The sequence below is a fragment of the Tiliqua scincoides genome, chromosome 2, assembly GCF_035046505.1.
Source record: "Tiliqua scincoides isolate rTilSci1 chromosome 2, rTilSci1.hap2, whole genome shotgun sequence".
Classification (NCBI taxonomy): Eukaryota; Metazoa; Chordata; class Lepidosauria; order Squamata; family Scincidae; genus Tiliqua; species Tiliqua scincoides.
The window spans coordinates 68,835,852-68,848,488 of NC_089822.1; positions in this window are offsets into that span (position 1 = coordinate 68,835,852).

Consider the following 12,637-nt stretch of genomic DNA (forward strand, 5'->3'; position numbering starts at 1 on the left):
TGGTGCTGGTGGCAGGTTGCCCTGCACTGGACCTGCCATAATACCTCCACCCAACCCCTGATAGCACATTGGGTTCTACCTCTGCCACCAGGCCTGAGAGTTCAGGAATTCATCTGATGAGGTATACCCTTTGATGAGTGTGGGCCTGATGGCCACCTGATGGGTTGGATTGGATCTCCTTGGATTAGACCCAGGGCCCAACTAGTCCAGCTTCCTGTATCTCACAGGGGCCTACCAGCTACCTCAGGGAGCACTGATGCCAGTGATACCTGGATACCTGGATCCTGTTGCCTCTCCCTTGAGTCTAGCTTTCAGATATAGGCTATCTCTAAAACCTGGAGGTTGCATATAATCATCATGCCTTGTAAGCTATGATGAACTTTTCCTCCATAAATCTGGCCAATCCTTTTTTAAAGACATCTAGGCCAGATGTCGTTATCAAATCCTGTGGCAAGGAGTTCCACAGGGTAATTAAAAAGTACCTGTTGGCCTTATAACCACTTTACTGAGGCAGGCTATATATAGTGACACACATAACTCAATGCTAGGAGCTGAACCACATGTTATTTTAGCCACATGTAGCTTTGCTACTACATGCTTGTTTTTCATTAAGTGGCCCATGTTAGGCAGGCAAAAGAGATATGGCCTCCACTGGGGCATAGCTGCCAGGCAAGGAAGAAAAGCTCCCATTGGGAGTAGGCAGCATCATAGTGAGGCAAAGGATTAAGCACCAGTCCTTCCACTGTGGTCCTGCTCTGGATCACCTGCCCACCTCAAGTGCCACGTAACAAAGAAATAGCAAAGCACACCCCTGCACAGCATGTGCTTAAAGTAATGTATAGTTGACCCTTCGACTTGAAATGTCCAGCTCATGGTTTCACCTGCAGGATATCCTGTTTCCCACAGAAATGAATGACTGCCCTTTCTGTGGCCTGGGTACGAGCATGTGTTATCATGCAATAAGAAATGGAGAAAGAAAACTTCAGCTGTGCCACTGACTTCAGGCATTCAATGGAATAGCTAGGAAGTTTTAACCATGAAATCATATGGCAGCATTTAGCGTGACTGTTACTTCTTTTTCCTTTATACTGTACTGATGCATGTAGAATATATTTCTGGAGATACCATTTTAGTGCTTTTCTTGTTTCCTTTTAAACTTTAAGTCATTCCCTGATTGATATTTCCGTCTTCCACACGCCAGCAATTCAAATCCTGGTTTACACGGTAAGATGTTTAAATTTCATGGATTTCAATGGCCTACTCCACTCCCACTGTGTATGTGTGCACAGTAGCAAAACCAACTATGCCTTTGGGGATGCCACAACTGACCCACAATTTGCGTATGTTTGTGTATGCACCTGCATGTGTAAGCACACGTGTGTGCCAGGAGCTGAAGCAAAGAACTGCTTTGCCCTGGCCTGAGGTAATTGGATTTCAGCAGTCCTGACAGGGCATGTGGCTGCCATGTAGTGAACTGTGTACTCAGCGTGTGGTCGGTCTGTGGAACTCCTTGCCGCAGGATGTGGTGCTGGCGTCTAGCCTAGACGCCTTTAAAAGGGGATTGGACAAGTTTCTGGAGGAAAAATCCATTATGGGGTACAAGTCATGATGTGTAACCTCCTGATTTTAGAAATGGGTTATGTCAGAATGCCAGATGCGGTACTGGCAGAAAACTCTGAAGCGGTACTTCCAGAAAACCAAGTGTACGGTTTAAGTCCATGCCAGAAGCCTCAGAAAGGTTTCAGAAAGGTTTCCTGAACGCTCTGTGTGGCTAGATAAGTATCCAGGCAGGGGGATGGGTGTGAGGTGTGGGGGGGTGGCTTTGCAAACCTGTGCCCTGGAGCGCCACAGGGCCAGGTCCGTAACTGTGCTCTGAAGGTGATTGTTTGGTGATTGTTACATTTTTCTGTTGTTCTGCTAACCATGTGATGTGACTACCCTTTATTGCAAAAACAGTCATTCTGATCATATGGTAAACACTATCTAAGAAACATTAAATATATGGACTCTTATCAAACATTGCAGCTTTCCGCTCCCAGATGTGCCTTACAACAAGTTTGCGACACCTGGCGCCAGCGCTAGAGGCCCATAGGATTGGGCCCTTAAACTGCCATCAGTTTATTCTGCAGAACCTAATGGAAGCAATCTGAGAATCAAGCTGGCTCTTCTATCTACATCGCATGCTCTCATTATCCGCATAGCTCTTTCACCTGTTCCCTTTCTTGATCGTGTCCCAGGCTGCCAGAATCTTGGATACTGGTTTTGGATATATCAATACCCACTGACTGTTCATTTTCCTGATTTATCCCAAGGAAAAAGGCAGGCTTCCCTTGTGCCCAGCTGCAAGAAATGTAGGCCAGACGACTTGTTTTTCTTATGCATTTTTTAATTTTGTTCAGCATTAAAGAAAGGAACTTCATCAACATTGATTGTCATTTACAGAAAACATTCAAAAATCATGTGTGCATTATTATGGAATGCTAACAGTATTGAACTAATAACTTACAGGACATAAAATAAGACCAAAAGCTATTACATTCTAAAAGAAATATAAAACCTTTTAAAAATTTTGACGCAGGGGGATGCTGGTCCTAAAACATTTATTAGAAAAAAAAAATAATGGTCACTTTCTAATGAATCAGGCTGTAGTTTTTTTATTCACGTTCACATAAATATTAAACAAGGGAGAAAGCGCTGAAAGAGAGAGCTGAGAGAGGTCAGAAGGAAACTGCAGATGTAAAACAATTGTTATGTCACCTTTGTGTGTGTGTGTGTGTGTTTTCTCCGCTACAGGCCAATAAAATACATTTTTATTAATATTATCATACAATTAAGCAATTGCAGGGAAAAACTGAAGTGACGAAGTATTTTGTTGTAGAAAAATCATTCTTACTATGGATTTAAAGTGAACTTTTTTTTCCAGTAGGACATTTTTATATATGCTTGTTTTCTGAGAACACAATCCTGAAGAGTGTTGTGTGTGGGTTTTTCCCCCCCAAAAGCTGGGTGAGCATGCTTTGATCAAAGTTGCAAACTACTCCTAAAAGGGAGATAAAATAAATGTACAACAATCAATAACAGCTACAGCCAAGCACCAAATAACTTGTGGCTCCAAAGTTACAGAGATGTAACATCTCACTTTTTCACATTAACAAAAGTTACTGGAAATAGGATAAAAATATTAAACCTTTGAAACTTGGAAGTATATGAAAATTGTTTTTCTCTCATAACTCTAAAAGCAAGGAAGCATTCCCAGGGATTTTTCAAAAAATATTAGAAAGTTTTATTTAAATCTAAATATCTTTTTTTAAAATAAATTGGTCATCATAAAATACTAGCCATGTAAATCAAACTTGGGCACTGTCAAAAGCAGCCCAAATCATTTGTAATAACTCCTGTCTGGTTTTTCCCCCCATTTTCATAGCTGTTAATACACTGAATTTTTTTTTTATTGTGATCCTTAAAACATTTATTTGGTGAAGGTCAGTTATGGCTTCGTCTTGTAGCTACTGAGTGATCTGACCTCAGATTTAAATAGTAAAGCAAAAGTATACAAAAATATTTTGTTTGTTGGAAAGAAAGATTTGTTCTTGCTAATTCAAAGTGGGAGGGTTTGTCAAAGGCATAAAGCACAATCCACCACGGTTTTTTCCCCCCCTGCAAATTCCACTGAAGTGAAAGGAAGCGGTACAAGTAGGCCCTGCCAGTATTGCGTGTAGCTATGCACTGCCTGTTCTTACACAGTTCTCATTCATTTCAGTGGGATCTGTGCCCAATAAGTTCCAGTAGATTGTGCCCATATGCTATAAAGGAATATCGTTTGCTGGACCAATAGTCTTGCAAAGAGAATTTTCTTTTGCAGTCCGTGGGTACTAGCACAATGTTCAGTTACAGTCATTTGTGGAACAGGGTTCGTTGATAGCTCTTCCCCCCCTCCCTGTTATAAAACAGGAGTATGACACTATACACCAAGGCGGTTCAAAAGAATTTATCTATTACAATCAGTTTCCATAAAAAACTGAAGAGTACATTACACTCATAGGAAGCAAGTACATCATTTCCTCTTTGATATCTTTTTTTCTCTTTAAAAAAGCATTACAAAGTCTTATGCTTAAACAGAGACATAGAAAAAAAAATCAGTGTTTTTACTGTTCCAAAGTTATTTACAGGAAAACATTAGAGACAGCATACGTAGTATTAGACCTTCTGCGAGTATATATTAAAAGTAATTCCATTTGAAAAAATATTGTATTTGTCTTCTACATTTCTACAATACATACTCAGGTTTCATTTTGCTTTGTGTGACTTTTGTCTGTGTTCATCAAATGAGGCAGACAGAAGTGTTATAAGCAAAGGGGTCTGGTAAGGATTCCAATTCCAAATTTAGGTCAATAGCCTCTCAGTTACAGTCCAAGCAAAGTTCCTTTGCCATGGTAGTCAACTAAGGACTGCTTCTGACATTGCTTTTCTAAAATTGAACCCTTGCAATTCACGCCCTGTTTGAGCATATGAGTAGATATGATGGAGAAAAATAAATTGCTGAGAAGGTAACCCCATAGTGGAGTTTGTGTGGTGTGTGTGTGTGTAAGAGCTAAGGGAGTGGTGAATGTTCTAATGGGTCACAGTTGGGACACCTGTTCACCAACTGCCTCATTCACATTTCAGAGGGATACCAGGGAACAATGATCTGTCATGACTTATGGCTGTAACAAGCCCAGTGGATATATGTTTATTTCTTTCGTTTAACAGCACATCCATTCAGAGGACTCAGGGTGGGTAGCCAAAACCACAAAACAGCATGAGGTTTCACCAAATTCTATTAAATGGTCTCTACCTGATCTGACTTCATCTTGAGCCCTGAAGGCCAGTCCAAGCAGGTTTCACAATGCCTCTGGCTTGCTTAGGGCTTAGGAAGCGTAATAATGATGTGGAGAGGAGAATCAATGAGATTGTCATTCATAGTTTTTCTGATTTCATTAGGAGTGTTCTTCATGAAGCTCAGACAATGTAATAGGACAAAAGAGGTGGTTTTGAAGGGAAGTTGGTCTGAAGCTGTTCGTTCACATGGATGGTCAGCAGTACAAAACAAAAATGAATCTGTGATTATGCTCTTGCTTCAGTCACCACCATCCATCAGCCTTGAAAGAGGACATAGTCCATTAGCTTTCTGCAGTCGACAGACATGTCAGACATAGGTGTACTTTGTGCAGGGCCTTAAGGGTATCCTGGGTAGAGCCTTTGTTCTATACCTTTCTTGTCTGTGGTCCTTCCCTGGACAGTGTTGCTATCCTTCTCAATCCTTTTATTTGCCTCCCCACTGCTGCCTCCCCTGGCCTAAAATAGAGCCAACATCAATAGCTGAAAATCCTGCTCTTTAGTACTGCTTTAGTACTGTAGGAGCAAGATTCCTCCCATGCAGTAGAGGGGCTGGCCATGGACTCACCTGAGAATTTCAAAAAGTAATGTAAGAAGCAGCCCTGGGGGAAAAGTAAGCCTGATGGTATTGCAGCATTCCTACCAATGGTTTTTGAAATGCAGTATGGAAAGCTCAGTATATGTAGGTTGTGCTTTATTTATGGCTGCAAGTTCAATAACTCTATCCTCAATGTCTGGAGTGTGACAGGAACTGGAGAGGCAAAGAGAGACACGTGTGTTACATGCCATTTGATGGCTTTCCAAAGTAAGTGCAGGAGCAAATCCCCTCTTTGCAAATCCCCATCACCCAGAGAGGAATGCATGATTCACATAACAGAACTTCAAAAGGTCACGTTAGTGTAGAACATCATATTAAATAACACAATTGTTTTTGCCTGATTCAGACATTGAAGTGACACATTGAAAAAAAAACAAAAACACAACACAATCATAGTGCATTTGATCCCAAGAAGAAGCTGACAGACTCATATATTTGCTTTGATTCATTATGCTGGAAATCTAATCAAGGACAAATATAAGTGCTTTTTCTTAATAAGCTGTTTTTAAGCAGAACACTCTTCAAGGTAAAATTTTTGCAGAAGCCCATCTCACCATCAACAATACATTGGGGCTTTTGCTGCTTGAATTAAAAAAGGACCATCATGGCAATATAAGGGTATAAAGGAAACCTTTTCTTTTCTAATTATTTCTGAACTTCATGTGACTGTTGCCAAAGCATCTCTATGCTAAAGGGTCTCTACCTTTTCTAGAGACAAGCATACATTTGCCCTCGCTCAGCAACAAGTATTTTCAGTCGCAAGTTAGCAGCTCCATTTCCATCACTCCAAATCCAAAATATATGCCAAAGAAAAATTATATCAACACTGGTATATATCTACAGTAGATGAAGCTTTTTCTTTATGTTAGCTTACAGAAGACAGCGTGCAAAGCAAACATTTCTGCAAATATTCTTACACACAAAAAATAATAACACTCAGATTTTATTGCTGCGATATCCAATGCTGTTGTCTTTGTCTCATCATTTTGCTATGTGGCAGGACCACTGGGATGAGAAAAATAGGCAAGTATTATACATCAGGTTACTAAACTCACTGTACACAATTTGATCCTCATAATCTGCAGTAATGTGGAGGGCAGTTCTGAGCCCCACACCAGAGTCACCTCTCCTCCCAGATGTTTGTGCGTTTATTCTTCTTTATGTAAACCAAGTGGATGGATTAGTTTTTATAAAACACAAGTAGGTGAGCACAATCAATCCATGTCACTATACATTCAGATTGCTGTTTTGAGAAGAACGGATACCTTATTACCACTGGAGAAATATTAGGTACCTCAATAAGAAAATGTAATTATTTCTAAGGCTGCAATCCTAGCCATGCTTCTCTGGGAGTAGGTCCCATTGAACTCAATGGAATGTACTTCTGACTGACATGTATAGAATCGGGCTGCAAGTGTTACTGAGGGAAGGAGTCCGACCAGGTTTCAGAGGCTTTTCCTAGTTGTAAGAATGGTTGGTCAATGGACTGACTTACCCAGGAAAACGCCAGAATCTTTATTCATTTGAGGCTCTTAAGAAGAGTCTGGATGACCATCTGTTGCTGATTATTTAGATAGGAGTGTTTTTTGTTTTTTTAAATCAGGTCAGGTTAAACTACATGATACCTTCCAAATCAAAGAGTTTACAAGTAATAACATCTCCAGTGGGTCCCTTTTTAATGTTGTGAATATGAAGCTGTTTTGACATCAAATGTGTGCTATGATCATTGATTTGAAAATAGAGAAATTAAAATACAATCCTTCACATCAGTTTTGAAAAATGGTTGACACTTAAGCCCTAAGCATATTTGGTGAGGGAAATTTTTTTAAAATATGCTATTAAGTAAATGCACTTAGAAGCACAGTTCAAAGTTGCAAACTTATATTTATTTTCATACCATAAATTAATAGCACTTACTTCATAGTAAATGTGCTTAGGACAGGACTGACAAATTATATGAATCTTTGTACAGTGAAACTTTGAATGAATGAATGAATGAATCTTTTATTACGGTCACAGACCAGTACAGTGAAACTTTTATAAAGTGTGCATAAAAAGTGGCATTGAAAGTATGGTGCCTTCAGATAACATATTTTGGTTTGGGGCATGTGGCATGTTATATAAGAGTGTTAGCTTTGACTGGATCATGCCCTTCTGAAGTTTCATTGATTTCAATGGCTGAGATTTATGCATATTTAACTGTCCCATGATTGGATTGTGTCCAGGATGCCACGAAGTTATGGATGACTTCAGGGTCAGCCAAGGCCTCCTGATGCCAGAGGTGGCATGTCAAATGCTGCTCCTCTTACACAATGATGTGCCAGCCAGCCTTGGTCCTTCCCACGATCCAGTGTTCTAGCTCAGCACTATCTTCCATCTTTCCTCTTCGTCTCTGTTCCCCTCTTTCTTTTTAATCCACAAAGTAGAAGAAGGAGGAGGAGCAGTGAAGGCAAGTAGGCAGACGGAGATGAGTGCCTGCCCACTAATCTGCTGCCTTAGACATCCACTTCCTTTGGTCTCATGGATGGACCAGCTCTGGCTGGCTTACTGAAGCTGATAACTGAAGGTATGTTTAAAGATCCCAAATGGAAATCTGAATTGAGCTGAGTATCCTAACCAAGTCTGAAGCAAGAATCTCTGTTGACAAAGTTCCTGTGCTTTTTGTGGCTGTGTATTGAGGATAACTTCCCAGAAACTTGGAGACATAGTATGGTAGAGCTGCCACAGCATGCAGCAGACGAATGCTTTATTTTTCCTTTTTGCTATGGTTGCTACTTAAACTGGCCTGGGAGATTTTTATAGCAAAGTGCTACAAAATCAGATCCTAGAAAAGACTTTAAATGACTTCCTAGCAGTACAACCTGTGTTGATATTATAGGTTGTGTATGTGGTTGACACCTAATGGACAGTGACTATGCTGTCACTGGTGATTTCTCTACATCAGTGGGTAGGGCCAGGCCAGTCGCCTCAGGCAGCAGACTGGCAGGGATATCTACCTCTGTCTGCTCACTTGCATCTGCTGTTGCTTGTCCCACACCCTGGACTGGAAAAAGAGGGGAATGAGGCAGAAGAGGAAGTGTGGAGACGAGAGTGGTGGGCAAGAGCATTGAAGATGGTGAGGCAAGTAGAGTCCACCATTCTCCACTCCCCAATACATCCACTTCATTCTCCTCTTCCTTGCCTGTCCTTGGAACAGGAGAATCAGAGATGGTCATAGATGGGGTAAGGGGGAAGTAGCATTCAGCATGACACTTCATGTGGCAGGCATTCAAAAAAACTTTTCTTAATTTCAACCATGTGGTTTAAAGACCACATGCATAGCCCTTTTCGGAAATGGAAAAAGTGCAAAGCTTATCCATGCCTTACCATTTTTTCTTTTAAAAAGAAAAAAAAAACATTTTTGTTTGAACAGTTTTCTCTTCCAAGTTTTCTCTTCAGCATGTTCGAGAACGGCCTCATCAACCTGCTTAGGACTAGTGAAAGTGCTTGTGATTTTGAAACTATGAAGGAAGAAGACAGTGACCAGTCTTACCACTGCAGCCATCCTCTCCTCCTTTCCCACAAAATGGGAATGACCCAGACAAAATTAAGCTTTGTCTAAGCCCTGTTATTTCAATGGAACCAATTTAAGCATGTTCTTAACTTTCCTACTGAAATCAATAGGACTTAGAAAGTACTTAATGGCAGGATTATATCAGTCTTGATCTATGTTTGTGGAATTATAAAGCTGCTAATGCAGGACCTGAACTGCTTCAATGGCACTCTCACTGCTCTGTAGACATGATCGTTCATAAACAGCTTATGGCTGTCTCTTGAATAGATGTATGACTAGTTCAAACACAAATTGATCTGTAAGAAACTGATGATTTGAATATGACGAAGCATATTTTCTTACTTTCTTTGTTTTACTCTCACCTTTTCCCTGTTTCTGTGGAGTTCAGATTTGGAAAGATGTTAAGCAAAAATCTTACTTTGGAAAAGGGCTCTGCTAAATTGATGGTTTCTGCTTATTGCAGCATAATCTGATTACCAAAGGCATAGGAAGCTGTTAAAATAAAGATCTTGTGTACAGCAGCAAATATCTACAGATTTATGAACTTCACATATAACTCATGAACTACTCTAGTTGGTTCATAATCCAGCATCTCAGGCCAGGCCCAAACTCAACCCTTTCCCTGAAGCCTACACCACCATCTCCTCTGGTTTGCAGGTGATTTACTATCATTGATATCAATCGGGGACATTCTAACGACAAGGGGGTATGTCTCAGTATTTTTACAGGTAATGAGCTTTTAAAAATGTATGGTGAGAAAAGGCTACTCAGGGATACACTTGGCAGCTTTCTGCAGTTATGGCAGGCTCAAAAAGTACAGTTGCAATCATAAAAATCACTGTAATGATTTCCCCCCATATCATCAATTCATAGTTATTTTCTTGACATGACAGCAGGCATGTACTGCTGAAGGGTGCCTGTGTGGACCATATTTATTCAAAAAATGCCTGTGTGAAGTGGCTCCAGCTCTGATCTTATATAAGAGCTGAGTGGGTTTTAATTGCAGGGCCATGCCATAGTGTTGTGGGCAGATACAGGTACTGCTGTTAAGGCTGCAGGCATCGTAGACAAGCTTTGGTATGCAGACAAATAGGGAAGGTCAACAGAGAAGCTCTTCTTCAACAGGAGGAAATGATATTTGAAATAATTAACCCCTGCTAATTGGGTAAGAGGCACTTTTTCAAGTGGGTGCTCCTCTTTTTAGCAGGGGGAGAGTAACTGGCCCACCTCACCCCAGCACTGTCTGTTCTAGTGGCTGTTTGCTGGTATTCATTTGCATCTTTTTAGATTGTGAGCCCTTTTGGGACAGGGAGCCATTTAGTTATTTGATTTTTCTCTGTAAACCGCTTTGTGAACTTTTAGTTGAAAAGCGGTATATAAATACTGTTGATTGATTGATTGATTGATATTTGTTCTCTGCTTTTTTTTCTGCTGCTACCCTATATATTTCTCCATGTGGTAAATCAGCAAACCTGGCCCATTTCCTGCCAGAATGTTGCAGTTTTCCGAGTTCAAACTCTTTGATCCTAACACATTTACCTGAATTAGGTCCCCAGTCCCACTGACTTACAGAGCATTTATGACCAAGTAAGTGGATTTACAACTGGTGTGCAATTAATCCATCCTTCTTTGATCTGAGCAAAAAGCTTCTTAAAATGAATAAAAGGTTAGTTTTTGTCAATAGTTTGAAACTAGTATGCAACAGCGTGTGATCCTGAAGGATGAATGGTCACAATATGGATCTTGTGTTCTCACAATCAAACATGAAATCAGTGGAAGGTGTGAAATCCCCATGGCGCATGACGCTGAGGAAATAGTGACAGTGAATTCAGTTTCCAACCACATCGCTTCTAATAGCTGGCTCGAAAGCCTTGTCTGGGTCGTCCTCATTTTGGCATCTAAATGTGTGCCTTTCAACACATTTCTAATCATTGTTTCCTTAATCTTATTACTGTCATTTTTAATATATATCTTATTATTTTTAATAAGGTAATAATATCCCTGAGTGCCATACAGTGCAACATCTGCATCTAGCAGTGATTGTCATTTACAAACTGTGAAGATTTAAAAGGAAAGAATGAGATGGTGCCAGTCTCTCTCTCTCTCTCTCTCTCTCTCTCTCTCTCTCTCATACACTCAGAAAGTTCTTATAGCATGCCAGATACACTAATTAGTTTATAGAAAGGAGGCAGAATGGACTGGATCACTCACTCTCTCTCTCTCTCTCTCTCTCTCTCTCTCTCTCTCTCTCTCCTTTCTCATGTCAGGGAAAAGTAAGCTGTTTTTGTCTGAGATTTCAAAGTTTGATCAAATCCACCTGTGCTTAAGCTTTGTCCCGATGTTTTGGGTAGCTCTGGAGACCCTTGCACCCTGATTCAAAGCTTCTAATTTTCCCCAGTGTGCATGTGGAGTTCTTGGCTGTGAGGGCTGCCCTGCTGAATTCAATGGAAAGAGCAGATTCATGTGTGCAAAGAAATGACCTGTGTGAAAGAAATGTGAATCTGTTCATCACAAATCCATCTGACTGATAAGAAATTGCTGGGAAGGGGCAATGGTTTGGGATGATCTTAGGGCTGAAAGGCAGGACTACTGATATTCTTAGGCCTTACTGCTGTGAGCCTCATGGTGTGCCCTCACTTAAGAATGAAACCAATAGCCCAAATGATTAGGAATATCAACCCCTAATTCATCCATTTTTACTAAATCAACAGCATCAATAAAAGAGAATGGTCATGTAAATGTAGCTGTAGACAGAAAAAGATTCAACCCAAGTCCTCCTGTTTGGAAACTTCCCAACTGCCCCACAACGCCGAACCAAAACAGATGAGAAAAAAAAAGAATCAAAAAGATTATATGAGAGGAAAGAACTCAAGACCTCCCAGCCTCAAATCCTACAAGGTCCCTAACACAAACCAATCATCAAATATATATTGCATTTGGAAACAGCTTGGTTTAATTGAGTGTCTTCTATTACCCTGTTTTCCTAGCAATCAGTAAAGTAATCTTTCCATTAGAAGGAAATATGACTCTTGGAATTAATTCTTTATACAGAGAGCCAGCAGGAGTGACATTTATACAAAATTAAGTCCCTGTAGAAGTGTAACAAGCAGTCTACATCTGTCTGCTCAGACACTGAGAATAAAGTGGCTCAGTGCTCTTACATTATCAGAATACAATATAAAGTGTTATTGCTGTGCTGGTTCCAGAGGAGGAGAGACAAATCAAGTAAAGGAAGAAGGGAGATCATTTACAAGGATAGCTTCTGTGGATTTGTCTCTCTGTATCCTATTGTTTGAAGAAGAAGAAAAGCAGGAGGGGGAAAAAAGAAGCAGGAGGCTGTCCAAGACTGCTCCAGAGATTTTTTTCTATTGACTTCTATTGATTTCTTTTGTAAAACAAGTCTTCCTAGTCTCTGGAACACTAGTGGCATTATAATGCTGCACTGGCTTAGGGCCCAATCCTATCCAACTTTCCAGCAACGGTGCAACCTCAATTCAGACCCAAGGTAAGGGAACAAATGTTCCCATACCTTGAGGAGGCCTCTGTGACTGTCCTCCCATCACAGGAAGCAGTGCACACCCCATTGGCACCACAGCACCAGCACTGGAAAA